At 36.6% G+C, this 12,249-nt stretch overlaps 1 long non-coding RNA gene across 2 annotated transcripts in view; it reads right to left on the minus strand.

Annotated features, from left to right (window-relative positions):
- Nucleotides 1–12,249, minus strand: part of LOC136027446 (uncharacterized) — a 100,884-nt gene that overhangs the window by 21,717 nt on the left and 66,918 nt on the right. The gene's annotated exons all lie outside the window — the stretch shown is intronic.

Genomic DNA, 12,249 nt, shown 5'->3' on the forward strand with positions numbered 1-12,249 from the left:
TTGGACCTACGCCTAGTGGTCCTACGCATAAAACCTTGCCTGACAATGACGACCAATTAAAATTTTCCCTTGGCTACTGAACTTTTGTTGTTTTTATATGTACCTACTCTATAAATATAGCTGGCCTCCAGTAAAGTGCTCCTATGGGTCTTCCTCTAACTCAGTATTTTAACAAGAGCTAAGAGCTCATATGGCACTCGTGACGAGGCGAGAAGAGCTAAGAGCCAAGAGATCATATGGTATGAGCTCTAACAAAATTCTATGAATAAATAGATTGATTTAAAAAGGAAAATAAGAGGCTTAATGCCGGTCAAGATTTAAAATAAGAGCTCTGAGTCACAAAGTCCTTCTAAATTTCAAAATACATTAAGATCCGATCACCCACTCGTAAGTTATAAATACCTAATTTTTTCTAACTTTTCCTCTCCCTTTTGCCCTCCAGATGGTCGAATCTGGGAAAACGACTTTATCAAGTCAAATTGTGCAGCTCGCCTACCAATTTTCATCGCCCTAGCACGTCCAGAAGCACCGAACTCGCCAAATCACTGAACCCCTCCCCCCAACTCCCCCAAAGAGAGCGAATCCAGTACGATTCTGTCAATCACGTATCCACCAAGCTTCATCCCGATTCCTACACTCCAAGTGTTTTTTCCAAGATTTCCCCCTCCAAATCCCCACAATGTCAAAAGATCTGGTCGGGATTTGAAATAAGAGCTCTGAGACATGAATTCCTTCTAAAAATCAAATTTCATTACGATCCGATCATCTATTAGTAAGATATAAATACTCCAATTTTCATGTTTTCCAAGAATTCCGGTTCCCCCCTCCAACTCCCCCGAATGTCACAGGATCTGGTCAAAATTTGAAATTAGAACTTTAGAGCACAAGATCCTTCTAAATATAAAATTTCATTAAGATCTGGTCACCCTTTCGTAAGTTACAAATACCTCAGTTTTCAATATTACCGCCCCCGCCCCCCCAAATTCCACCAAAGAGAGCATACCCGGTCCAGTTATGTCAGTCACGTATCTTAGACAGGTTTCTATTCTTCCCATCCAGTTTCATCCTGATTTCACCGCTTTAAGTATTTTCTAAGATTTCCGGTCCCCCCAACTGCCCCCTCCCAATTACGCTTGATCCGGTTGAAATTTAAAATAAGATATCGGAGTTACGAGGTCCTTCTAAATATGAAGTTTCATACCAATTTATTTTTCCCACCAAGTTTCATCCCAATCCCTCCAATCTAAGCGTTTCCCATCATTTTAGGTTTCCCCACCCCAAACTTCTCCCAATGTCACCAGATCCGGTCAGGATTTAAAATAAGAGCTTGGAGACACGATATCCTTCTAAAAATCAAATTTCATGGAGATCCAATCACCCGTTCGTAAGTTAAAAATACCTCATTTTTTCTAATTTTTCAGAATTAACCCCCCCCCCAAACTACCCCAAAGAGAGCGGATCCGTTCCGTTTATGTCAATCATCTATCTAGGACTTGTGTTTATTTTTCCCACCATGTTTCATCCCGATCCCTCCACTCTAAGTGTTTTCCAAGTTTTAGGTTTCCCCTCCCAACTCCCCGCCCCCATCACCAGATCCGGTCGGGATTTAAAATAAGAGCTCTAAGACACGATATCCTTCTAAACATCAAATTTCATTGAGATCCGATCACCCGTTGGTAAGTTGAAAATACCTCATTTTTCTAATTTTTAAGAATTACTCCCCCCCCCCCAACTACCCCAAAGAGAGCAAGTCAGTTCCGATTATGTCAATCATGTATCTGGGACTTGCGCTTATTTTTCCCATCAAGTTTCATCCCGATCCCTCCACTCTAAGTGTTTTCCAAGATTTTAGGTTTCCCCCTCCAACTCCCCCCAATGTCATCAGACCCAGTCGGGATTTAAAAAAGAGCTCTGAGACATAATATCATTCCAAACATCAAATTTCATTAAGATCCAATCACCCGCTCATAAGTTAAAAATACTTCATTTTTTCTATTTTTTCCAAATTAACCGGCCCTCACTCTCCCCCCCCCCCAGATGGTCAAATCGGGAAAAAGACTATTTCTAATTTAATCTGGTCCGGTCCCTGATACGCTTGCCAAATTTCATCGTCCTAGCTTGCCTGGAAGTGCCTAAAGTAGCAAAACCGGGATTTTAGGTTTTCCCCCTCCAACTCCCCCCAATATTATCAGATCCGGTCGGGATTTAAAATAAAAGCTCTGAGACACAATATCATTCCAAACATCAAATTTCATTAAGATCCAATCACTCGCTGATAAGTTAAAAATACTTCATTTTTTCTATTTTTTGTGAATTAACCGGGCCCCCACTCCCCCCAGATGGTCAAATCGGGAAAACGACTATTTCTAATTTAATCTGGTCCGGTCCCTGATACGCTTGCCAAATTTCATCGTCCTAGCTTACCTGGAAGTGCCTAAAGTAGCAAAACCGGGACCGACAGACCGACAGACAGACCGACAGAATTGGCGACTGCTATATGTCACTTGGTTAATACCAAGTGCCATAAAAACCTAACCATACAAACTATGCAGTCCAAAAAATAATGAATACTCTTGAAAACTATGTTTGATAGACAAAAGTATTTAGGAACACAAAATACAAAAAAAAAACGTATCTAAATTACTTGATTTTATTTGTAACTAAATACGTACTTAAATACTTATAATTAGTTACTTCCACAACACTGCATTTAATCTAGTATACATTTGATCTCAATCATGCATTTGAATCCTGAAATACGAACATTCGGACTAGTAGAAGTTACAGATACCTTAAATTATTAATGTTAACCTTAGCTTTGCGTCTGTTGTCATTAGAACTATCTTGAAGTTTCGTGGAAATTTAGAACTCCAAGCATCAACAATTGTTCAGTAGGCCCAGTGTTAGTGATATACCCAAAGACAACAGCAAACCGTCAAGTGCGAAAAGTGTGGCGCTTAAAAACGAGTTTCATGGAAATTTAGAACTCCGAGTATCACTGATGGTGCAATACCCAGCGGAATAAGAAAAATATATAATTAGCTTAACTTTAGCTGATAAAATTTTGATTTCAATTAAGGATCTAAATTTATTTTGGCCTAACCAGAATTTTTTAATACTCATAGCAGGGCCGTATCGAGGGGGATTGCCCTGTTTGAACAATCATTCCAATATTTTTGCCCGATGTACTAAAAAGTAACAAATAAGCAACTTTTGAAGTGTTTTTTTATTCCCCCCCCCCCGAACGAAAATTCGAGATACGGCTTAGACTACTAGATTCATTTTGTTTTGAATAATCTATATTGACAATAGGCTAGCATGTTAACACACAACTTATAATTTTTTAATGCACGCAGATGTAGTTAAATTTAGGAGGGGTAGTTGCCCCACCTAGACCTCGATTCCCCCCCAGAGCCGAATTTGCACCCCCAGCTGAAATTTAGTCTCTTCAAAAATCTTGTCAATTCTAAGATAAGCCTGCATAATTTAAGCATCAAAAGAAACGGCTCAATTTTTTTAGTATATATTTACCTTATTAGCACTATAAAGTATCTTTATATTACTTATAGTACCATATAGTACTCTCATGGTACCAAATGGCTCATTTTTCATTTTTCATTTATAACAAGTCAAGTTCACATTATTAAACACTACAGAAACCATAATTTGTTTACGAAAATTTTACCATATGGTTTCCATTGCGATTGATAGAAAGAGCTCTTTGATCACTTTTGCCAATTGCCTCACAGGGATTAGAAGGGTATAGAATATGGAAGAGTTATCAAATAATAACAATTACTATTATAGTACGTTTCAAGTTCAAGTTCAGCGTCTGCTATTATTTAATAAAAAAAACTAGTTTTTTCAACTGAAAGCAAGGAGTGACATTGAAACTCAAAACGAACAGAAATTACTCCGTATATGAAATGGGTTGTCTCCTCTGCAATTCCTCGCTCTTTACGCTAAAATTTTTAATTGTTTTAAAAAGTAGAATTAATAATAAATAATAGTAATTTATTTATCACCCACTTCACAAAACAGAGGTTAAGTGGAGTAAAATACAAAAGAAAAACAGCAAAAGTAATACAAAAGAAACAAATTTAATCACATACAGAAAAAAGACGGATAAGGCGATGAAAACATCCTAGCCTATAAAGCGCTTCAATAGCTAGCTTCGCAGATAATTTTTCGAAAGCACCAGTAATATCTGTCGCACAATACTTTTTAACCAGTTTTGTATTCAGGTAAGAACGAGGTAGACATAAAAGAAATTTACAGTACCGGTAATAATTTATGCGAATACGTTTTAGATCACCAGTCAACAGAAGTGGCCTAATACGAGAACAGAAGAGCACAGAATGATCACAAAAATTTGAGTAAAGCCGAGTTAGCGCTCTTCTCCTATAGTGTCCACGATTTGCTACAATCTTAGAGAACCGAGCCTCAGCTTATCACTAATGTCTTTGACAGCACGAGACCGGAGAGAATTCATAGAATCGCAAACTGTTATACCAAGCCAACGAAACGATTTAACACGAGGAATACTAAAACCACCGCAGTATAGTGATTCTGAACAATTATTACCGTTGAAAACAAGAAACTCGCACTTGTCAATATTTAGGAACAGGCCGATATCACAGAAAGCAGAAGTAACTGACTTCACTGAACGGGCAAGACCAGACTCAGTTTGACTAATCAGAAGATGGTCATCCGCATAAGCCAGATATGAGATATCAGATGGTCCTAGCAGGCACGTTGTCGATATTTTTGATAATACATTTTCAATACAAGCATTAAAAATATACGGCGAAAGAACTCCCCCTTGTCTTACACTGCAACGAACAGGGATATGACCAAAATAAGAATTATCTAATGACTTAAGGCGAAGGTAAGAATGGGAGTACCAAAAACGAAACACGTGAATTACCGACGGATTTACTCCTCTCTGGCATAATGCTGTCCATTCTTGAGTATGAAAAACACTGTCAAATGCTTTAGTCAAGTCTAAGGTTGCCAAATGAAGTACGCGACGAGTGCGATGGGCATCTTTTCATAAATAAGTCAAAGCACGGTGAACATGCTGACAGCTTAGCCCAGATCTAAAACAAAATTGATTATCATCATTTAGAACAAGCTTAGTGATATAAGGTAGTAGGAGATGTTCAAAAAGCTTGCTAAGAGTACAAGCTACCGTTATGGGCCTATAAGAACTACAAGAAACCGGATCTTTTCATTTTTTTTAGAAGTGACGTAACGCTACCGCATAAGAACGAGTCGGGCACACACGAACTACTCAAACACATTTGACAAAACAGTTTGAGATGAGATACCAGTTCAAAAGAATTCGGAACAAGATTCAAAACACTAATCCCATCAATATCCAAAGATTTTGATTTTAAACCCTTAATACCTTTAACAATAGCCCACTTTTCAAATGAAATCACATGTCTCTGACATAAACGTAACGGCAAATTTTTTTCGAGCAAACATGAGAAACACTTATGCACTGCATAATTAACTTTCGAAAATATTTATGTTCGATCCAAGATGGACGAGATATAATATCACTAGAACTTGCATCCGGAAACTTGGCAGAATTTATCACTTTTCGCCACTCACTATTACTTTTCGGAAAAGTTTCACCGGAGTAACGAACGGCACGAAGATGGCGTTTATATTCGAGTTTCGTCTTTTGATTTAGATCAAACACAGTACCCCGAGAAGGTCGATCACAGGCAGACCAGATTCTTAACCAGAATTTGGCCTTATTCTTGACTTTTTTCAGCAAAGGATCACACTTCCAAATTGGTTTTTTGGTATTTCCGCCTGACACGGATCAGCGGGATGGCCACATCTTCAACTTGCTTTATACATAAGATAATGTCACGATAATAGCGATTCAAATCAGCACGAGTATTGTCAATAATACGGTACGCATTTGTGCAAAGAAGATGGAAAGGGACACGTACGGTGGACAGTAGAGCTCCAAGTGTAGCAAGGTAAAGAGGCATGTTCGCACTAGACCAATCATGTTTTTCAAACCACTTATGCGACATTGAGGGTTGGTAGAGTATATGCCAGAAGAAACCATAATATCAAAATACAGAGGTAAATGATCATAATCTCTCTCCTCTTCATCAAGATGTTCTGCTGAAGTTTGTAATGAATGATAGCAGATACAGCGGTTTAAATTTGAGACAGAAGCACTATAGTGGATATATGTAAAACTGAGGTCTTTCGTTAGGACCTTAAATACTGAGGGTAGACACTGAAAAAGCGCTTGCTTTCGTCAAACTTTAGCATAAAGAGCAAGGAATTGCAGAGGGGACAACCCATTTCATATACGGAGTAATTTCTGTTCGTTTTAAGTTTCAATGTCGCTCCTTACTTTCAGTTGAAAAAACTAGTTTTTTTATTTAATTTGTGAACGTTTTTGAAATAATGCATGTTTGATTTTGGCTCTCCGCACAAAATTATTAAAATGAAATTTGCATATTAATTCTTTTTTTTGGCTAAATGGCTTTCTCTTAGTTTTGATCAGACGATTTTGAGGAATAAGGGGTGGGGAAGGAGGCCTAGTTGCCCTCCAATTTTTCGGTTACTTAAAAAGGCAACTAGAACTTTTAATTTTTAACGAACGTTTTGTTAGTAAAAAATATACGTAACTTAAGAATTAACTTACGTAACAAACTTTTATATTCATACATTTTTATTATGCATATGAGGGGGTTTGTCCCCTCGTCAATACCTCGCTCTTTAAGCTAAATCTTAAGTTTTGTCCCAATTCTTTAAGAATGACCTCTGAATCACAAAGGCCGTAGAATAAATAGTTGAATTACTAAAAATACTTTAGCATAAAGAGCGAGGTATTTATCTCCTCCTAAATAACTCGCTCTTTATGCTAGAGTATTTTTAGAACCCTAATATGCGTAATAATCTCTGTTCGTTTTAAGTTTTAATGCTACTCCTTACTTTCAATTGAAAAAACTTTTTCATGTTTATTTTTTCATTTTTTTTTATAGTAATGCTAGCAAATCCTGTGCCCTATACATTGAGTTTCTCTTCCCCCGTGACATATTTCTCCAAGGAAAGATCCTCCCACATAGCCCCCTCCCCTTAATCCCACCCCCCAAGCCAAAAAAATCCCCGAAGACATAGTTATAGTAGTTTTCGACTATTTGGAACAAAATGGCTATCTCAAAATTTTGATCCGTTGACTTTGGGGAAAAAATGAGCGTGGGAGGGGGCCTAGGTGCCCTCCAATTTTTTTGATCACTTAAAAAGGGCACTAGAACTTTTCATTCCCGTTAGAATGAGACCTTTTGCGACATTTTAGGACCATTTGGTCGATACGATGACCCCTGGGGAAAAGGAAAAAAAACAAACAAATCAAACAGTTCGTGGTAACGAACTGTAGTAAGGAGCGACCCGGCTCAATAGTAACCAAAACTCTAAAAATTGAAATTTTGGTACCAATAGCTACATCAAAAGAATCGCATTTTAATGCTGATTTTAAATATATAAGTTTCATCAAGTTTAGTCTTACCCATCAAAAGTTACGAGCCTGAGAAAATTTGCGTTATTTTAGAAAATAGGGGAAAACACCCCCTAAAAGTCATAGAACCTTAACGAAAATCACACCATCAGATTCAGCATATCAGAGAACCCTACTGTAGAAGTTTCAAGCTCCTATCTTCAAAGATGTGGAATTTTATATTTTTTGCCAGAAGGCAGATCACGGATGCGTGTTTATTGTTTGTTTGTTTGTTTTTTTTTGTTGTTGTTTTTTCCCCAGGGGTGATCGAATCGACCCAGTTGTCCTAAAATATTGCAAAAGGGCTCATTCTAACGGAAATGAAAAGCTCTAGTGCCCTTTTTAAGTGACCAAAAAAATTGGAGGGCACCTAGGCCCCCTCCCACGCTAATTATTCTACCAAAGTCAACGGATCAAAATTCTGAGATAGCCATTTTATTCAGCGTAGTCGAAAAACCTTATAACTATGTCTTTGGGGACGAATTACTCCCCCAGAGTCCCCGTGGGAGGGGTTAAAAGTTCAAAACTTCGACCAGTGCTTACATATAGTAATGGTTATTGGGAAGTGTACAGGCGTTTTCAGGAGGATTTTTTGGTTGAAGGCAGGGGTTGAGAAGAGGGAGATATGCTGGGGGAACTTTCCATCGAGGAATTTGTCATGGGGAAAGAAAATCTCCATGAAGGGAGCGCAGGATTTACTAGCATTACTTAAAAAAAATGAAAAAATAAATATGAAAGTTTTTTCAGCTGGAAGTAAGCAGCAGGATTAAAACTTACAACGAAAAGAAATTATTACCCATATGAGGGGCTCACCTCCTCCTAATACCTCGCTCTTTACGCTAAAGTATTTTTAGTAATTTCAACTATTTATTCATCGGCTTTTGTGATTCAGGAGTCATTCTTAATGAATTGGGACAAAATTTAAGCTTTAGTGTAAAGAGCGAGGTACTGACGAGGGGGCGAACCCCCTCATATATGTAATAGAAACATGAGAATACAAAAGTTCTTTACGTAAGCTAATTTATAAGTTACGTATATCTTTTACTTATAAAAAGATTCGTAAAAAACTAAAAGCTCTAGTTGCCTTTTTAATTAACCGAAAATCAGAGGGCAACTAGGCTTCCTTTCCCGCTCTTTTTTTTCTCAAAATCATTCGGTCAAAATTATGAGAAAGCCGTTTAGCCAAAAAAAAAAAAATATACAAATTTCGTTTTAATTATTCCTCTGCGGAGAGCCAAAATCAAAACATGCATTGATTCAAAAACGTTCAGAAATTAAATAAAAAAAACAAGTTTTTTAAATGAAAGTAAGGAGCGACATTAAAACTTAAAATGAACAGAAATTACTCCGTATATGAAAGGGGCTTTTCCTTCTCAACGCCCCGCTCTTTACGGTAAAGTTTTTTACTGTTTTAAAATGTAGAGTTAAGAGAAAAAGTCAAACTTTAGCGTAAAGAGCGGGGCGTTGAGAATGAAAAGCCCCTTTCATATACGGAGTAATTTCTGTTCGTTTTAAGTTTTAATGTCGCTCCTTACTTTCATTTAAAGAACTTGTTTTTTTTATATTTAATAAACAAATAAACACGCACCCGTGACCTGTCTTCTGGCAAAAAATACAAAATTCTGCATTTTTGTAGGTAGGAGCTTGATAGGAATTTAGGAATAGGGATTTTTGCAATAGGGTTCTCTGATACGCTGAATGCGTTGGTGTGATTTTCGTTAAGATTCTATGACTTTTAGGGGGTTTTCTGCCCTGTTTTCCGAAATAAGGCAAATTTTCTCAGGCTCGTAACTTTTGATGACAAAGACTTAATTTGATGAAACTTATATATTTAAAATCGGCATGAAGATCCGATTCTTCTGATGTATGTTTTAGCATCAAAATTCCGTTTTTTAGAGTTTCGTTTACTATTGAGCCGGGTTGCTCCTTGCAACAATTCGTTACCACGAACTGTTTGATACTTTTTACAATGGTTCTGTCACTATTCAATGTTGTCCAATCAGATTTTACTTTGCAGGTTTTTTCCGTGTTAAGCCCCCCCCCTCTCTCTCTCTCTCACCCTCATATCACCACTGCAAAGGTATGTTGCCACTTTTGCTACTTTTACCGGTTTTGCCACTTTTATAGTTATTTGTCTAAGATCTAATCATATGGAAAACAATTAATAGTTAGAGACATATTAAAAAAAAATTATTATAGCAAAAGAATAACAGGAAGCAAAGAAAATATGCTGGACTACCCGCAATAGGTTGTAGCCCACTACATGGGTTGTAAAATGGGTAGGCTATGCAACCCCCGAAACAAAAGTCTGCGTACGCGCCTGCACGTAAGAACAACATTTTTTTGGTGTTTATTTTCTTTTTATGGCAATAAGAAGGAATTTATTTGCCTTTCTTATAAAGCAATGTTGTCCCTGGAAATCACAATATGTAAACAGTATTTCGTAAAACATAACTACAACTATGAAATATAAAACATCAACCCCGTGTACACGGCTCAAAAATAAAAAAAAGTAATTAAAAAGAAATTCGATTTATACAAATAAAAAAGTAAGAGTTTTAAATTTGAATATTTATTACGCTAACAAATCCCATGTTATTAACAGCGGCTGAATATAAGCCATATAAAATAGGCGCCAACCATGAAAACAAAGTCAATTAAACACCTTTGTTGATGTTAGTTTGTTTTTGATAGCTGCCATTCATTAGAAAATACTATATCAAGATAATCACAAGGTTAATGAGATTTCAGCGAAATCCCGTGACAGGTCTGTATCCAAATGCACAAAATCTGGGAAGATAATTCTTTTGCATGTCGTTCAGTCGTTCAGCTTCATTGTAACCAACCCTCACAATTATGTAATTTGGTGAGGCTGAGCAGATAGGTGCCGGTAAGTAAATTAAAGGCTCTATACAACTACACCTCAAGTCATAGATGACGGCCTTTAATCTTCTGTATTCCGCTCTCCCACTTACAGACATGGCTATTAATTGTGCTACCGACCCTTCAATTTTGAAAGGCTATCATTTACTTTGTGTACTTTCCTCTTGAATAAAGTGCTTTCAAAAACATTGTTTTACCTTATTTGTCAGGTTTTTTAAGTTTGTTATAATTTATGTTGATTTTTTAATGATTTATAGTGATGCACAATGCCGCGCAGAGCTTATACTTGGACTTTTGTTTCAAACTTTAACGTATTTAAAGCTTCTGACCTAAATAGAGGGTATTTCTCATGAGATAGATTAATTGTGCCACCGAACCTTCAGTATTGGAGGGGTATCATTTACTCCATTCCCTTGCCCTCTTTGGTAGAGTGCTTTTAAAAAAAATTGTCTTACCTTATTTGTCAGATTTTTTAAGTTTGTTATTATTTATGCTGATTTTTATAAAGATTTATAGTGAAACAAAATACCGTGCAGAGCTTATATTTGAACTTTTGTTTCAAACCTTAACATATTTAAAATTTCTGACATAAATCCAGGATATTCCTCATGAGATAGATTAATTGTGCAACCGAACTTTCAGTTTTGAAAGGCTATCATTTACTCCGTGCACTTTCCCTCTTGGGTAGAGTGCTTTCTAAATAGAGTGCTTCACTTTATTTTTCTAAATTTTTGAACAGCGGCCTTAAACAACTACAGCGATACAAAACATCACGAAGAGCTTTTATTAGAACTTCATTTTCGAACTTTTATGTAACTTTGGTAAGAAAAAATCAAGCATTTTTTTTGCTGGAGAGTAAGAAATGCTCTCCAGCTAAGAGCTCCTGACCTAAGAGCAAGGTTACTCTTAGGTCATTGATCAACATGTATTGATTGTGTTACCGTCTATTTAATTTCGAGGGGCTATCATATACTTTACATGTTTTCCTCTTGAATAAAAGTCTTGTCGAGTAACCTTGAATGATTGTAATGATTCAAAATACCTTGAAAAACTAATGTTTAAATTTTTATTTGAAAATATGAGATATTTTTGCACTTTCACTTTTTAAATTAAACCCAGGTAATCGCTCTTGTAATAAAGCCTAGCCCCTATCAGACAGTTCGTGGTAACGAACTGTAGTAAGGGGCGACCCGGCTCAATAGTTAACGAAACTCTAAAAACGAAATTTTGATACTAAAAGATAAATCAAAAGAATTGAATTTTTATGCTGATTTTAAATATATAAGTTTCATCAAATTTAGTCTTTGTCATCAAAAGTTACAAGCCTGAGAAAAATTTGCCTTATTTTGGAAAAGAGTCGGAAACACCCCCTAAAAGTCATAGAATTTTAACAACAATCACACCATCTCATTCAGCGTATCAGAGAACCCTATTGTAAAGTTTCAAGGTCCTATCTACAAAATGTGGAACTTCGTATATTTTGCTATAACGGGTGCATGTTTATTTATTTTATTTTATTTTCCAGGATCTTTTCTTGGAGGAATATGTCAAGGGGGAAGAGAAATTCAATGAAGAGGGCGAGAGACCTAAAACAAAAAGAAATTACTCCGTGCAAGAAAGGTTCTGCTCCCTTCTCAACGCCCCGCTCTTTACGCTAAATTCTTTTACTGTTTAATGAAGTAGGATTGAGAGAAAGTCAAACTTTAGCGTAAAAAGCGGGGCGTTGAAAAGGGAACAACCCCTTCTCATACACGGAGTAATTTCTGTTTGTTTTGAGTTTTAATGTAACTCCTTACTTTCAGTTAAAAAAACTAGTTGTTTTTTTTTATTTA

Source organism: Artemia franciscana, chromosome 5 (genome assembly GCF_032884065.1).
Source record: "Artemia franciscana chromosome 5, ASM3288406v1, whole genome shotgun sequence".
In the NCBI taxonomy this organism is placed as follows: Eukaryota; Metazoa; Arthropoda; class Branchiopoda; order Anostraca; family Artemiidae; genus Artemia; species Artemia franciscana.